General features: G+C 41.7%; 1 long non-coding RNA gene across 2 annotated transcripts in view; it reads left to right on the forward strand.

Annotated features, from left to right (window-relative positions):
- LOC146821063 (uncharacterized) overlaps nucleotides 1–19,001 on the forward strand; it is a 61,183-nt gene that overhangs the window by 39,265 nt on the left and 2,917 nt on the right. The window contains exons 4-5 of one of the 2 annotated variants that reach the window (XR_014963089.1): nucleotides 17,331–17,390; nucleotides 17,471–17,654. This is a non-coding gene — a long non-coding RNA (uncharacterized LOC146821063). The remainder of the gene's footprint in view (nucleotides 1–17,330; nucleotides 17,391–17,470; nucleotides 17,655–19,001) is intronic. The other variant, XR_014963090.1, reaches the window with a different exon arrangement.

A 19,001-nucleotide genomic window follows, 5' to 3' on the forward strand; every position in this document is an offset into this window, starting at 1 on the left:
CCTGCCGTTCAATAGCGTGATTGGTTCTAATCGTAGACTGTGTAGGAATAATGGGGCCTGTACATATCTGGCCATTTCTAGATATATCGTTGGAGGTCTGCAACCTTTTACCAGTCAATCCCGTAGTTCCATTCACCGCAGCAGGCGGATAAGGACTATCTTTACAATTTGATCTGGATTGCACCAATTCGCTCAGCCTATTCACTTCCCTTGATACAGCCTCAAGTTTAACTAAAAGGGGTGTGATAATTTTGTCTAACTTACTGTCAATCATACCAATTAGCAGCTCGAGCTGATCTGGGTCTAATATCATGTGGGTAGATGTAACAACATTGTTTGAATGAGTATGTTCGGGTGAACCCGCGTTAGGGGCAGAGACAGTATTCTTTTTACTTTTGCGGCCCCCTTTTTTAGGCGGTGCCGCTCTATGAAAATGTGTCCCTGATCTTAAGACTCTATGCGTTTTAGGATCCACGGGGGTTGATCCAGCAATAACATTAGAAGACCTACTAGTTTCGGGAACCTTAAGGGGGTTGGTATCACATAAAGGTACCGGAATTGGGTCGATTACACATACATCTGCCCTCACAGGAGAGTCTATACAATTTAATACTTGACTATCATCAGAAGAGTGAACCTCAACAGAGACTAGTTGGCTCGAAGGTTCAGATTCACAATTACTAGTCAGACCCAGAGATAATCTACGGTCCTTATTAATCTAATCTACAACTTTAACCAGATAATTATCAAGCGTAGAAACAATAGGCCGAGGAGTCCCGATAGACTTGGACATGTTGCCTTGAGATAAAAACCTTTACAATAATTGCAATGACAAAAAACAATCAATTAAAATAGCACTTACTATGAAATGATTCCATACAACTAAAATAGTGAATGATGCTATACCCTTATATAAACTGTAAGTTGATGACGATACTGCGTGGAAAGCGCGTTTGGAATCAACCAAACTTCCTAAACAATAAAACACCCAGAGCAAGGAACAGAGGTAACTGCAGACTATACCAAAGGCATAGATCTCCTCAGCTTTGGGCAACAAAGCTATAATCACAGGGTATAACAAAATGCCGGTAGTTTCCAATAACAGTTATTGGCACATTACCTTATGACAAAATCCATATAACTGGGAAATTAGGGGGATTGCCCGGCCCGGCCTCCGTTGGCCCCGGACGGCCACAGACGGTCCCGCCCTTGTCCCGGGCTTAACCCGGCGCCACCCGCGCGCGGTCCTGCGTCGCGGGGAACACCCTCGATATTTACACGCCTCCTGGCGCGAAATCAGTGCTGGCGGTGGCGGCTTCCTGCCGCAAGGGCTCGTGGGTCTTGTGCTCCTTTCCCGATGGTGCGGCGGCGGGGAAAATCCTTCAGCGACTCCCGGAGCCCAGGGGCACTGCTTTGGGCAATACGTTTTCCGGGTTCACTGCCTTATTATCTTCCGGTTAGCAAGGTAGTGTGATGGGAGGCAAATTCGGTTCAACTGTGGCTGGGCGCTCCCGGGGCCGGGCTCGGGCCTGGGCTCCGCTGCTGCTCCCTCGGCTCCGGGGGCCTCTGCTGTCGTCGCTTCCCCAAGTCTCGCGGGCTCCAGATCCTACCGCGAGACCCCCCAGGAACCGATCAATGAACGAGCGCCAGCTCCACGTGGGGCTTGCCTGGCACTGTCTCTACTACTCACTCTCTACTACTGTCTACTACTCACTCTCTACTACACACTCTCTAATACTTGCTCTCTACTACTTGCTCTCTACTACTCAGTCTCTACTACTCTCTACTACTCACTCTACTACTCAATCTCTACTACTCTCTACTACTCACTCTACTACTCACTCTCTACTACTGTCTACTACTCACTCTCTACTACTCACTCTCTACTACTCTACTACTCTCTACTACTCACTCTCTACTACTCACTCTCTACTACTCGCTCTCTACAACTCTACTACTCTCTATTACTTTCTCTACTACTCACTCTCTACTACTCTCTACTACTCTCTACCACTCACTCTCTACTACTCACTCTCTACTATTCTCTCTCTACTACTCACTCTCTACTACTCACGCTACTACTCTCTACTACCCACTCTCTACTACGCTCTCTCTATTACTCACTCTCTACTACTCACTCTCTACTACTCTCTACTACTCACTCTCTACTACTCACTCTCAACGTCTCTACTACTCTCTACTACTCACTCTACTACTCACTCTCTACTACTCTACTACTCTCTACTACTCTCTCTACTTCTCACTCTCTACTACTCTATCTACTACTCACTCTCTACTACTCTCTACTACTCACTCTCTACTACACACTCTCTACTACTTGCTCTCTACTACTTGCTCTCTACTACTCGCTCTCTACTACTCTCTACTACTCACTCTACTACTCACTCTCTACTACTCTCTACTACTCACTCTACTACTACTCTCTACTACTTTCTCTACTACTCACTCTCTACTACTCTCTACTACTCACTCTACTACTCTCTACAACTCTCTACCACTCACTCTCTACTACTCTACTACTCACTCTCTACTATTCTCTCTCTACTACTCACTCTCTACTACTCACTCTACTACTCTCTACTACTCACTCTCTACTACTCTCTCTATTACTCACTCTCTACTACTCACTCTTTACTACTCTCTACTGCTCACTCTCCACTACTCACTCTCTACTACTCGCTCTCAACTACTCTCTACTGCTCACTCTACTACTCACTCTCCACTACTCTACTACTCTCTACTACTCTCTCTACTTCTCACTCTTTACTACTCTCTCTACTACTCACTCTACTACTCACTCTCTACTACTGTCTACTACTCACTCTCTACTACTCACTCTCTACTACTCTACTACTCACTCTCTACTACTCATTCTCTACTACTCGCTCTCTACAACTCTACTACTCTCTATTACTTTCTCTACTACTTACTCTCTACTACTCTCTACTACTCACTCTACTACTCTCTACTACTCTCTACTACTCTCTACTACTCTCTCTACTTCTCACTCTCTACTACTCTCTCTACTACTCACTCTCTACTACTCACTCTCTACTACTCTACTACTCACTCTCTACTACTCATTCTCTACTACTTGCTCTCTACAACTCTACTACTCTCTACTACTCACTCTGCTACTCACTCTCTACTACTGTCTACTACTCACTCTCAACTACACACTCTCTAGTACTTGCTCTCTACTACTCGCTCTCTACTGCTGTCTACTACTCACTCTACTACTCACTCTACTACTCACTCTCTACTCACTCTCTACTACTGTCTACTACTCACTCTCTACTACTCACTCTCTACTACTCTACTACTCACTCTCTACTACTCATTCTCTACTACTCGCTCTCTACAACTCTACTACTCTCTATTACTTTCTCTACTACTTACTCTCTACTACTCTCTACTACTCACTCTACTACTCTCTACTACTCTCTACCACTCACTTTCTACTACTCTACTACTCACTCTCTACTATTCTCTCTCTACTACTCAGTCTCTACTACTCACGCTACTACTCTCTACTACTCACTCTCTACTACTCTCTCTATTACTCACTCTCTACTACTCACTCTCTACTACTCTCTACTGCTCACTCTCCACTACTCACTCTCTACTACTCGCTCTCAACTACTCTCTACTACTCACTCTACTACTCACTCTCTACTACTCTACTACTTTCTACTACTCTCTCTACTTCTCACTCTCTACTACACACTCTCTACTACTTGCGCTCTACTACTCGCTCTCTACTACTCTCTACTATTCACTCTACTACTCACTCTCTACTACTCTCTACTACTCACTCTACTACTCATTCTCTACTACTCCCTACTACTCACTCTCTACTACTCCACTACTCTCAGCTATTCACTTTCTACTACTCACTCTCTGCTACTCTACTACTTTCTCTCCACTACTCAGTCTCTACTACTCACTCTCTACTACTCTCTACTACACTCTCTACTCCTCACTCTCTACTACTCACTCTCTACTACTCTCTACTACTCACTCTCTACTACTCTCTCTCTACTACTCTCTACTACTCTCTACTACTCACTCTACTACTCACTCTGTACTACTCGCTCTCTACTACTCTCTACTACTCACTATACTACTCACTCTCTACTACTCTCTACTGCTCACTATACTACTCACTCTCTACTACTCTCTACTGCTCACTCTCCACTACTTACTCTTTACTATCGCCCTCAACTACTCTCTACTACTCACTCTACTACTCACTATCTATCCTCTACTACTCTCTACTACTCTCTCTACTTCTCACTCTCTACTACTATCTCTACTACTCACTCTCTACTACACACTCTCTACTACTTGCTCTCTACTACTTGCACTCTACTACTCGCTCTCTACTACTCTCTACTACTCTCTCTACTTCTCACTCTTTACTACTCTCTCTACTACTCACTCTACTACTCACTCTCTACTACTGTCTACTACTCACTTTCTACTACTCACTCTCTACTACTCTACTACTCACTCTCTACTACTCATTCTCTACTACTCGCTCTCTACAACTCTACTACTCTCTATTACTTTCTCTACTACTTACTCTCTACTACTCTCTACTACTCACTCTACTACTCTCTACTACTCTCTACTACTCTCTCTACTTCTCACTCTCTACTACTCTCTCTACTACTCACTCTACTACTCACTCTCTACTACTGTCTACTACTCACTCTCTACTACTCACTCTCTACTACTCTACTACTCACTCTCTACTACTCATTCTCTACTACTCGCTCTCTACAACTCTACTACTCTCTACTACTCACTCTACTACTCACTCTCTACTACTGTCTACTACTCACTCTCTACTACACACTCTCTAGTACTTGCTCTCTACTACTCGCTCTCTACTGCTGTCTACTACTCACTCTACTACTCACTCTACTACTCACTCTCTACTCACTCTCTACTACTGTCTACTACTCACTCTCTACTACTCACTCTCTACTACTCTACTACTCACTCTCTACTACTCATTCTCTACTACTCGCTCTCTACAACTCTACTACTCTCTATTACTTTATCTACTACTTACTCTCTACTACTCTCTACTACTCACTCTACTACTCTCTACTACTCTCTACCACTCACTTTCTACTACTCTACTACTCACTCTCTACTATTCTCTCTCTACTACTCAGTCTCTACTACTCATGCTACTACTCTCTACTACTCACTCTCTACTACTCTCTCTCTATTACTCACTCTCTACTACTCACTCTCTACTACTCTCTACTGCTCACTCTCCACTACTCACTCTCTACTACTCGCTCTCAACTACTCTCTACTACTCACTCTACTACTCACTCTCTACTACTCTACTACTTTCTACTACTCTCTCTACTTCTCACTCTCTACTACTCTCTCTACTACTCACTCTCTACTACTCTCTACTACTCACTCTCTACTACACACTCTCTACTACTTGCGCTCTACTACTCGCTCTCTACTACTCTCTACTATTCACTCTACTACTCACTCTCTACTACTCTCTACTACTCACTCTACTACTCACTCTCTACTACTCCCTACTACTCACTCTCTACTACTCCACTACTCTCAGCTATTCACTTTCTACTACTCACTCTCTGCTACTCTACTACTCTCTCTCCACTACTCAGTCTCTACTACTCACTCTCTACTACTCTCTGCTACACTCTCTACTCCTCACTCTCTACTACTCACTCTCTACTACTCTCTACTACTCACTCTCTACTACTCTCTCTCTACTACTCTCTACTACTCTCTACTACTCACTCTACTACTCACTCTCTACTACTCTCTCTCTACTACTCTCTACTACTCACTATACTACTCACTCTCTACTACTCTCTACTGCTCACTATACTACTGACTCTCTACTACTCTCCACTGCTCACTCTCCACTACTTACTCTTTACTATCGCCCTCAACTACTCTCTACTACTCACTCTACTACTCACTATCTACTACTCTACTATTCTCTACTACTCTCTCTACTTCTCACTCTCTACTACTCTCTCTACTACTCACTCTGTACTACACACTCTCTACTACTTGCTCTCTACTACTTGCGCTCTACTACTTGCTCTCTACTACTCTCTACTACTCACTCTACTACTCACTCTCTACTACTCTCTACTAGTCCCTCTACTCACTCACTCTCTACTACTCTCTACTACTCACTCTCTACTACTCACTCTCTACTACTCTACTACTCTCTACTACTCACTCTCTACTACTCACTCTCTACAACTCTACTACTCTCTACCACTTTCTCTACTACTCACTCTCTACTACTCTCTACTACTCACTCTACTACTCCCTACTACTCTCTACCACTCACTCTCTACTACTCACTCTACTACTCTCTACTACTCACTCTCTACTACTCTCTCTCTACTACTCACTCTCTACTACTCACTCTCTACTACAATCTACTGCTCACTCTCCACTACTCACTCTCTACTACTCACTCTCAACTACTCTCTACTACTCACTCTACTACTCACTCTCTACTACTTTCTACCACTCTCTCTACTTCTCTCTCTCTACTACTCTCTCTACTACTCACTCTCTACTACTCTCTACTACTCACTCTCTACTACACACTCTCTACTACTTGCTCTCTAATACTTGTTCTCTACTACTCTCTACTATTCACTCTACTACTCACTCTCTACTACTCTCTACTACTCACTCTCTAATACTCTCTACTACTCACTCTCTACTACTCCACTACTCTCTACTATTCACTTTCTAGTACTCACTCTCTACTACTCTACTACTCTCTACTACTCTATCTCCACTACTCACTCTCTACTACTCACTCTCTACTACTCTCTACTACTCACTCTCTTGTACTCTCTCTCTCTACTACTCTCTCTACTCCTCACTCTCTACTCCTCACTCTCTACTACTCTCTACTACTCACTCTCTTCTACTCTCTCTCTACTACTCTCTCTCTACTACTCTCTACTACTCTCTACTACTCACTCTACTACTCACTCTCTACTACTCTCTCTCTACTACTCTCTACTACTCACTATACTACTCACTCTCTACTACTCTCTCTGCTACTCACTCTCTTCTACGCATTCTCTACTACTCACTCTACTACTCACTCTACTACTCACTCTCTACTACTCTCTACTCACTCTCTACTACTCACTCTCTACTACTCACTCTACTACTCTCTACTACTCACTTTCTGCTACTCTCTCTACTACTCACTCTCTACTCTCTATTACTCCCTCTCTACTCTCTACCTCTCTCTACCTCTCTGTCTACTACTCTCTACCTCTCTACCTCTACACCTCTACTCCTCTACCTCTACCTCTCTACCTCTACACCTCTACCTCTACACCTCTACCTCTCTCTACCTCTCCCTACACGCACACATATGCACATATATATATATATGCATATATATGCATTTATATATATGAATGTGTATATGTATATACATACATATATAAACATATATATAATCTGCATATCTATATAAATACACATATAAATGCATGCATACATATACATATACATATATGCATACATATGCATGTTATGTACATGAAAGTTTGAAAAACACTAATACAAGCAAAGCTAAAAAGCCATCTAATTACAAACAGAATTGCTTTAACTTAAACGAGGGCGTGACCTATTGCATTTTCAATGCTTGCTTACTTTAGTTCCATCAAGAAGGCATTCAGATGTGTCACACATTTGCCCAAAAAGTCTGAATGGTAGCACTCTAGTTGGTCATTAGATCACTGTAGTAAAGCTACTGCTCACCAGGGAAGTCTGCTGCTGGTATTCAAAGTGCATGTTTCAGTCTGCATGTCAGAATTTTTTAATGAAATAGAAGAGGATTTGAGAAGTCAAAATGTGCCCTAATTTTTCTTTCTGCAGCACTAATCATAAATTCTATGGCAAAATGAACCTCCTCATGTTGTTCCTTTGCAAATTAAATGTTTTAATTGTTACCACTTTATTCCAATCAAGATGGCTTCAGGTGTGCCATACTTTCGTCATAAGTAAGACTGTTAGCGCTCTAGTTGTTCTTTAGAACACTCTGGGACATTCTGTCATTGGGCTATACTTGGGCTACATCTGGGTGATATATGTGCTATATTTGGGCTCTTTTGTCTCTGGTAGCCATCTTGGGAGACTTATTTTTTATGAAGTTTCCTAATTTCCTCATTTACTACAGTCTCCTCAGTAGGAAATACTTTCAGTTTTTTACTTTGATTCCATCAAGAAGGCATTCAAATGTGTCACACATTTGTCATAAATTCAGAATGTTAGCACTCTAGTTGCTCATTAGATCACTGTAGTAAAGCTACTGTTCACCAGGGAAGTCTGCTGCTGTTATTGAAAGTGCATGTTTCAGTCTGCATGTCAGATTTTTTTAATGAAATAGAAAAGGATTTGAGAAATCACTCAAAATGTGCCCTAATTTTTCTTTCTGCAGCACTAATCATACTTTTATGGCAAAATGAACCCCCTCATGTTGTTCCTTTTTAAATTAAATGTTTTAAGAGTTACCACTTTATTCCAATCAAGATGGCTTCAAGTGTGCCATACGTTTGTCATAAGTAGGACTGTTAGCGCTCTAGTTGTTCAGGCTGTAGCTGCGACTAAAGGTCCCTATGGAAAATTGCATGGGGAAAACATGTTTTGGGACCCCCCTTTTTTCTCGGCCCTGCTTGACGAATCACCCCGAGACTTTCAGGATAGGAGCGGACCGGAGCGGGCCACGAGTTTTGAAAATTTCGCGAAGATTCGTCAACCGGCGCCAAAGTTATTCCAAATACAATGTTGCGGATTTCCTATGGATAATAGGTCCTAACTATAACAACCTACTGGCGATCGCCAGTAGGTAATATATGTATGTATGTATATATATGTATACACATACATATATATAAATGCATATGCATATATATGTATATATGTGTATATATGTTCTTTCAAGTGCACTTTTAACAAAAGCGTGGCGCACACTGCTCCGATTTTCAAATTGCTTTATTGCGCTCCCCTGGCAGAAAAACGCGTTTCGGCACACTTGCCTTTATCAATGTCAAAGCAAACAAAGTTTTTACAATATTTATATACACGTCACTTCCTTCACATATGTTTCTCCATTGCAACAGAAAGAGGACTACACTCGAGATTTCCTCCTATGGTTCACTGAATCTTTCCAGCGGCCATCTTAAGCTGGTTTCAATGGCCAAACGATCGCTATTGAGTAAAGGGCTTCCTTGCATTCGCCCTATTAACTCTAACCCTCAAATGGACATTTCATATATACATCCTGAGGCTCAATGTAAATTAATCTTTATCAAATATTGCATCATTTATAGCCCTGAATGGGCAATCTCGAATTCCTCCTTTTTTTACATTCTTCTGTTTACTATATCTAGGTTATATCCGATACAATTGAAAGGAGACCAATGCAAGGACTTCTCAACATTTCTCATTAAAAACAAATAGTTCATGAGGAACACTAAATACCTATCCAGTTCTGAGCCCAGATACTTGGATAATTCTCACATTAATCAATGATAGTCATCACATCGTGACCTACTTTATTATATACAAAAATATTCACTAGTCTATCAATATTGAATTTAGATTTACAAATCACTTTTCTTTTATCACAATTCATGATTTTCCAAAATGTTCAAGTTTGGGACACAAATGTAAACTTTCTTTTCATAAGTTCCCCTCCAAATCCACATCAAGTTTCCATTCTATCAGTTCTTTACTATTTCTTTTTTCTTTTTGTTTATACTGGCTCTAGCCTACATGTACCCACATTTCTTCCTCACAGTTCAGGCCATTAGGCGGAGTTCTATTATATACCTCGATTCTAGTTGTCTGAGAGTTCTTATCCGATCACCCCCTCTCCTCAGAGGCGGAACTCGATCCAGACAGAAGAATCTAAGTAAATTGCTGTTGCTCTTGTGCTTCTCCGCAAAGTGCCTTGCTACAGGGTAACTGCTATCTTTCTTTTTTATTGCACGCATGTGCTCTAGAATCCTCTTTTTTGTCTGGTGTATCGTGCTCCCAACATATCGTAAGTTGCACGGACATACGAGGCAATAGACTGTGAAGTCTGAATTGCAGTTAAGTAGCTTTGTGACAGATCTAGCATGTTCACTCCCTCGGATTGCATAGGTTTTTACTGTTGCACTATTTTTACACGCCTTACATTTTAGGCAAGGGAAAAAGCCTTTTATATCTTGTTTATTGGCCTCCCGTTTCATGAAATGACTGTGCACTAGTAAAAAAAAAAAAAGTGTATATATATATATATATATATATATATATATATATATATATTTTTTTTTTTTGCCAAACTTTCTCAACAAAAGCAATCGACGCCGTGTCTGTGCGCAAAAATTATTTAATGCCAGCTGAAAGTGCTAGACGCGTTTCGCCTGTCCTGCAGGCTTGTTCACTAGCAATTCAATAAAGTTTCCATGGCTTTTTTAACTGTGAATGTGAAGAAATCACGTGATAAACTACAGCAATAAAACTGGACAACAGACTAGTAGTTTCATGTAGTATGTCATAAGGGTTGAGTAAAGCAGTATCCCTAGTTCTGAACTCGACACGGATGTAGAGGAAGGGCTAAGTAACCCGACAGGAGCAGCTATTCCATCTGTAGTCGATTAATTTGATTTTTTAAGGGAGGAGAGACGCTTCAACCTCCGTCCGAGACCCCCTACAAATACCAGACCACAAAGAGCAAGAGGCAGAGGAGGAAGAGGCGCAAAGGCTCAAAACTTTGCAAACGACAGAGAGAAGCCCAAATCCAAACTGAAGAAGTAAATGACATTAATGAAACAAAGATAATCAATCTTACCAACATTGTGCTCTCAGAAAAAGAAAAGAATATACTGAAGCTTGGCCTATCATATTGTCCACAAATTGACATGGACTATGTTAAAACGAGAGTTGACTTATTTAAATTTATTAGGTCCTTGAAACTCAAGAAATTCTTTGCAGGAGCCCCGACTAAATCGACAACACCCGCTCATTCGTCTGTGCATGCGCAATATGAAAATTTGGGTGTTGATGACATGAACTTAATGCTTGAATTACATCAACTTGGACACTTGGATGATTCTAATGTACAATACAGTGGATCTTCCGATGTGATGAGCACCAGTGACCAGATGGCGACATTGGCTCATAAGGAAGGAATTGATATGAACATTGAAACATTAACCAATTTCAAACCAATTTCTAGGTTTACCCCCATGACAGCGAGAGACTCTGTAGATGTATTCAATGAACTGGTAATCAATGAAGTTAAAAGTCTATGTAAATCATTAAATGGAAAGAAGAAGTCATTTACCCAACAGTCTAAAGATTATTATAATCTGGTAGACAAACTGAGCAACAATAATGATTGTATTGTCCGATGCTGATAAGGGTGGCAATGTGGTGTTTTGGGGCAGACAGCAGTACCTGACGGAGGCATATAAACAACTTAATAACAGGTTAAACTATGTCAAGGTAAAACAAAATGTTATGTAAGAGTGTTATTCATCTTATAATATCTTATTGGTGGATTGGAATCAGCAAGGCCTGATAAGTAAAGATGAAATGTCCTTTTTAAAAATCAACTGCCCCACTACGCCGGTCTTATACCTTATCTCCAAGGTTCACAAAGATATCACAAATCCCCTTGGCCGTCCCATCATCTCGGCCATAGGCAGTTCTTTCGAACACACTTCTAAATTTGTTGATTCTTTTTTATGCCCTCTTGTGAAGCTCCTACCATCATTTATCTTGGATACGAGTGACTTCTTACGTAAAGTATATGATGTTCCATGGGAAGCTGATTTTCTATTGATGACCATAGACGCTACCACTCTGTACACTAGTATCCGCCACAAGGATGGTATAAATGCATGTAAATATTTTTTAGGGACTCGTCCCGCAAAATTTTGGAACCATACACAAATGTTACTCAAAATGATTACCATCTGTCTTGAGAATAATTTCTTTTTGTTTAATGGTGAGTTGTATCATCAAATATGCGGGACGGCAATGGGCACCTGCTTCGCTCCCAGCTATGCTAATTTGCATATGGGCTGGTGGGAGGAGCAGGTGGTCCAGACGCTATGGCATGCTGAGTGGCAGAACAATGTAATACACTGGAGTCGGTATATTGACCTTTTCATCATTTGGAAAGGCACTGCAAAAAGTGCCCAGGAGTTTATTAAAAAACTCCAAACAAATGATTTGAATTTAAAACTGACCAGTGTAATTAGTGCTTCTGAGATTAACTTTTTAGATCTTACAGTGTATGTGAGTGATGGTAAATTACAGACTAAACTATATCGTAAGTCTACAGATGAAAACACGTTATTACATGCTACGAGTTGCCATCCAGCTAAACTAGTTAAGAGTATCCTCTATGGGGAATGCCTCAGAGCTATGCGTAATTGCAGTAATGAGCAGGATTTAGATAAGGAACGATCATGCCTTAAATCCCGCTTTCGAGCAAGAGGCTACTCTGAAACATGCCTGAACCAAGCTGTCTTTAAAGTAAAAAAGAAAAATAGAGAACAGATACTCTTTAACAAAGACAGCAAATAAGCCAAAGCCTTGCAATCAGGTAATAACCAGTGTAGGTTTATCACCACTTACAACAACCAACAAAATTAACTAAGCACTATCATCTACAAACATTGGCACATTATCTGTAATGATCCTGTGTTAGGTAAACTTACGCAAAGGAGACCACAGTTCACTTTTAGAAAACTAGATCTCTCCATCAAGCTCTGGTTAGCAATATGCTACCCAGTAATATTCAAAAGAGACCGATCAGCTCATGGTTGAGTAGAAGGGATGGTTTTATCAAATGCCTTAAGTGCAAGGCATGTATGTGTGGAAAAAATACTACCAGTTTCCCAGTAGGCTTTGCTCAGAAGTCTGAACAACAAATTAAGGGACAATTTTCTTGCAAGACAGATTATGCTGTCTACGTGCTCCAATGCCCATGTGGCTTGAAATACGTAGGGTCCACCATCCTTCCTGTACATAAGAGAGTGCTGCAACATTTGCATGCCATCAAAAATGGGGATAAATCTTACCCCGTGGCCCGACATTTCGAACAGTACCACACCAAAAATGCTGATGGTCTCTTCTACTTTGTTATTGACGCTATTCCAGTCAGTAGCAGGGGAGGGAACCGGGAGAAGAAATTGCGCACGTTAGAATCCTGCTACATTATCAAACTTAACACTAAAATCCCAGATGGTCTAAATATGGAAGAAGATCTACATACCCATTTGTAGGTTCCTCCCGACTTTGTTGAACCTTTTCAGGTTTTTATTATTTTTTATTTTTGGCACTTATATGGACACTGCAAAATTACAGACGATATGTTGTGCATAAGGGTTTCAATTTATTCCAAGTTGTACATTTTGCCCACTGGGGCATAATTATATGTATTGCTTATTCGATTACTGTTAATTCCTGTATTGGGTAATTGACTATTTGGTCATACCAATACAATGGTTTATGTCAATTCAGTATTGATTTAATATTGGTTTTGCAAATAATTTTGTTTAATGCAATAAGTACAGGCTGGGAATGGACCACTAGGGTCAAAATTATGGTTGAGCTTGCTTTGCCAATAGTGCACGATAATGATAGACTGCACAAATCAAATCTAATTTTCAAAATATAGCGTAAGGAATTTATGTTGTTTTATTATGCAACAATTTTGATCAATTAAGTTGTAAACTTGGTATTCACCTTAAATTATTTCAACCCTTATGACATACTACATGAAACTACTAGTCTGTTGTCCAGTTTTATTGTTGTAGTTTATCACGTGATTTCTTCACATTCACAGTTAAAAAAGCCATGGAAACTTTATTGAATTGCTAGTGAACAAGCCTGCAGGACAGGCGAAACGCGTCTAGCACTTTCAGCTGGCATTAAATAATTTTTGTATAATTAAATAAACGTCGATTGCTTTTGTTGAGAAAGTTTGGCAAATTACCTATGACCGTGATTGGGAGGTCTTTACTTCGACGCGCCCTTTGGTTTGGAGGCAACGGGTGTTCCCATTCATCTGTGGAGTAGATATATATATATATATATATATATATATAATATATTATCTACTGGCGGTCGCCAGTAGATAGTTATAGTTAGGATCGTGTTTCCATAGGAAATCCGCAACATTCTATTTGGAATAACTTTGGCGCCGATTGACGAATCCTCGCGAAATTTTCAAAATAGGTGGGGCGCTCCGCTCCGCTCATTCTCTGAAAGTCTCGGGGGGATTCGTCAAGCGGGGCCTGAGAAAAAGGGGGGGGTCCCAAAACGCGTTTTCCCCATGCATTTTTCCATAGGACCTTTAGTCCAAGCTACAGCCCGAACGGCTGAACAGAATTACTTGAAATTTGGCAGAGAGGTAGTCCTCAGGTCAGGGATGTGCCTTTTACAGGTCTGGTGTAGATCTGTTCAGTATTTCCTGAGAAAATAGCATTTAAAAGCATATCTATATCTATAGGCGCGCTCCGTGCGCGTACAGTTTTATTGTTGTAGTTTATCACGTGATTTCTTCACATTCACAGTTAAAAAAGCCATGGAAACTTTATTGAATTGTTAGTGAACAAGCCTGCAGGACAGGCGAAACGCGTCTAGCACTTTCAGCTGGCATTAAATAATTTTTTTATAATTAAATAAATGTCGATTGCTTTTGTTGAGAAAGTTTGGCAAATTACCTATGACCGTGATTGGGAGGTCTTTACTTCGACGCGCCCTTTGGTTTGGAGGCAACGGGTGTTCCCATTCATCTGTGGAGTAGATATATATATTTATATATATATATATATATATATTATCTACTGGCGGTTGCCAGTAGATAGTTATAGTTAGGATCGTGTTTACATAGGAAATCCGCAACATTCTATTTGGAATAACTTTGGCGCCGTTTGACGAATCCTCGCGAAATTTTCAAAATAGGTGGGGCGCTCCGCTCCGCTCATTCCCTGAAAGTCTCGGGGGGATTCGTCAAGCGGGGCCTGAGAAAAAGGGGGGTCCCAAAACGCATTTTCCCCATGCATTTTTCCATAGGACCTTTAGTCCAAGCTACAGCCCGAACGGCTGAACAGAATTACTTGAAATTTGGCAGAGAGGTAGTCCTCAGGTCAGGGATGTGCCTTTTGCAGGTCTGGTGTAGATCTGTTCAGTATTTCCTGAGAAAATAGCATTTAAAAGCATATATATATCTATAGGCGCGCTCCGTGCGCATACGGTAAAACTTACCGTACGCGCACGCTGCCGTGCGCGAGCGCGATTCTGATTGGTGGTTAGATCTTAGTAAACATTCGAATCGGTCGAAACCAGGAAGTGTCGGCCGCCATTTTGTCTCTCGCAGTCTGAGGGGGTGAAAAACAAAGGTGGAGAACGTGAAAAGGGGGCAGGGTGGACAATTCCTGACCACCTAGCCTTTGTCAGGGGGTCCCAGAAGGACCCCCAAGGGCCAACATTTCTTTTAATTTTGTTTCGAAAAATAGCGGAGTGCGCGTAGCGTGCGCGTACGGTAGAAACGGAAAAATTCCGCGAACTGCGTAACGTGGGGGTGCGGTGCGCGAAGCGCACCGTGCGCGTACGATACGCGCAGGGTGAAAAACCTTAAAAAAAATAAAATAATAAATAACTTAGCATTTAGAAAACCGTACAAATTCACTGAAAAAACCATAGGTTTCACACACGTTATAGTTAGGAATTAGCATTTAAAAAACCTTGCAAATTCACTTAAAAAACCATAGGTTTCACACATGTTATAGTTAGCTGGACATTTCACTCGTGAAAAACCATTGAAATTCCCCCGTTATAGTTAGTGCAGGCAACTATAACTCACGCGACCGCAATCCTCTGCTGATGACGTCAGATATTACATCACTGATGACATATGTGTCTTTCTGGAAAAAAAATATTTGTAATATATGTATAGCTAAAAATTAATGGAAGAAGACATGGGTAAATAAGTGTCCAAATACAGTGATGTAATATCTGACGTCATCAGCAGAGGATTGTGGTCGCGTGAGTTATAGTTGCCTGCACTAACTATAACGGGGGAATTTCAATGGTTTTTCACGAGTGAAATGTCCAGCTAACTATAACATGTGTGAAACCTATGGTGTTTTAAGTGAATATATATATATATATATATATATGTGTATATGTGTGCGGGTAGAGAGAGGTAGAGGTAGAGAGGTAGAGAGTAGTAGAGAGAGAGGTAGAGAGAGAGGTAGAGAGGTAGAAGAGTAGAGAGTGAGTAGTAGAGAGTGAGTAGTAGAGAGTGAGTAGTAGTATGTGTCACGATTGCCGTCGTTCCTGATCCAAGATGGCGGCCCAAGACTGTGCATGCGCGAGGAAGACAGGCAGGCACAAAAGCCTGGCTTCCACCGGATATCGCGCTTTGCGTACGAGATTCTCGAACCTCAGTTTCCCGAAGCCTGATCTATGTCCCGTATCTTTTCTAGTACTTGGAACTCCTGTCCCTTGCTTTCTATGGACCTGGTTTTCCCGAAAGGTCTCTCAGTAGTGAGACCTCAGTGCTCTCGGACCGTTTGTATAGCAGTGTGGTCCGCCTGACAAGGAGTGGTATCCATTCTGCCCGGTGGCCGGTTTCCAGAGAGGGGAGTTCTGTGGTCGGGTAGAGCAGGGGCTTTTGGTTCCGCCTGTCGGCCGGACTTAGTTGTCCCGCCCGCCCGCCGGACTACGGGTTTGCCATTCTGCTTGTCTGCCGGACTACCTCTACTCTGTGGTCCCGCCACTCTGCCACCATATCACTTCCCACCTACCGCTCTTCACGGTATTGCAAAGACTCCTGGAAAACCAGTGGCGGACCACGCTGGATTTCTACCCATCTGAATACTGCTACAAGTTCTTGTAAAGTAGCCCTGAAAGTTCTTGCGGATCTCCGGTGCATGCCCCAAGCTGCAGTATGAACTACCAAGTGGACTCTGAGTAACGGTAACAGCGAGGATTCGCTGCTTTCTTATTTTTTCTTCATGCATTTAAACTTCCTTTGTTCCTGAAGATAGAAGGAACAGTCTCTTAAGCAAAGAAGTACAGAAGTCTAACCAGTAGTGTATCACAGAAGGTTAGATCACGAGAATATTCACCAAACCATCGGGTAATAAGACTGGTGAGCATGATCATTGATAATAGTGACTACTAATAGAATATAGGCACAAACTGTATGATAGTCCTGCTTTCTCTCCTTCTTTTCACAGCCCGCATTCTGCACAGAGTTATCGTTTTTCAGTTCCAGTTAGGAAGAAGGGAGAATTAAGGTACTAAGAGTGGTTACATATAGTTAGATACATAAATGATTACCGACACTGTCATCTAACCTACCCCTTCTTTCTTTTAGTTCCTTTGAAGAGAGTCTCCCGGATGCTGACATCACACAAGGGATTCTTCCCCTTTTTTCCTTGTTTTGTCTCCCTTCTTCCCCTAGTCACCTTTGTAGCCTAGAGTCTGATAGGCGCAATGGGTGCTTGAGGGAAGTTGCAGATCTTGTCTTCAGTTCCTGGGCGTTTCTGCAGAAAATACAGGTGAGCTCCTGTTACCCTGACAGTGAGTATTAGATAGTAGTAGAGTGAGTAGTAGAGAGTAGTAGAGAGTGAGTAGTAGAGAGTAGTAGAGAGTGAGTAGTAGAAAGTAGTAGAGAGTGAGCAGTAGCGAGTAGTAGAGAGTGAGTAGTAGAGAGTGAGTAGTAGAGAGTAGAGTAGTAGAGAGTGAGTAGTAGAGAGTAGTAGAGAGTGAGTAGTAGTGAGTAGTAGAGAGTAGTAGAGAGAGAGTAGTAGAGAGTAGTAGAGAGTGAGTAGTAGAGAGTGAGTAGTAGAGAGTGAATAGTAGTGAGTAGTAGAGAGTGAGTAGTAGAGAGTGAGTATTAGATAGTAGTAGAGTGAGTAGTAGAGAGTAGTAGAGAGAGAGTAGTAGGGAGTAGTAGAGAGTGAGTAGTAGAGAATGAGTAGCAGAGAGTAGAGAGTAGAGTAGTAGAGAGTGAGTAGTAGAGAGTAGTAGAGAGTGAGTAGTAGCGAGTAGTAGAGAGTGAATAGTAGTGAGTAGTAGAGAGTAGTAGAGAGTAGTAGAGAGAGAGTAGTAGAGAGAGTAGTAGAGAATGAGTAGTAGAGAGTAGTAGAGAGTGAGCAGTAAAGAGTAGTAGAGAGAGAGAGTAGTAGAGAGTGAGTAGTAAAGAGTAGTAGAGAGAGAGTAGTAGAGAGTAGTAGAGAGTGAGAGTGAGTAGTAGAGAGTGAGTAGTAGAGAGTGAGTAGTAGAGAGTAGTAGAGAGAGAGTAGTAGAGAGTGAGTAGTAGAGAGTAGTAGAGAGGGAGTAGTAGAGAGTGAGAGAGTAGTAGAGAGTGAGTAGTAGAGAGTAGTAGAGAGAGAGTAGTAGAGAGAGTAGTAGAGAGTCCACATATATGAAAGACATGTCACACCACTTACATTACACGCCAAGCATAAACACCACACAGGTACATAAACCACCGATAAAGGTCAAAACCACACACACCCAACAAACACACACAGACACATACCGCGCCCACAAACAGACACACAGCTCATGCACAGATACTACCATACATACACACAACAGACATGAAACATTAACACAAAACACAGACACACCACACAGACGAGCAATAATGGCAGATGTGCATATCCTCACGCAACCCACACACACCTTCTCCACACACTCACACAAACACAGTACATATGCATCAGGCACTACAAACACGGGGGACATGTAGTCACGCATGTCTCATGCCGCATCTGTAGTTCCAGTAATCCTGCCATGAACCTTCTGCAGCTGTGGCGGGGCGGACAGAATGCTAGCAGGGTGAATCCGAACTGCACATCTGTCCTGACAGCACTTTACACCGTTCCCCTTCATTAACG

This window comes from Triturus cristatus, chromosome 6 (assembly GCF_964204655.1).
Source record: "Triturus cristatus chromosome 6, aTriCri1.1, whole genome shotgun sequence".
Lineage (NCBI taxonomy): Eukaryota > Metazoa > Chordata > Amphibia > Caudata > Salamandridae > Triturus > Triturus cristatus.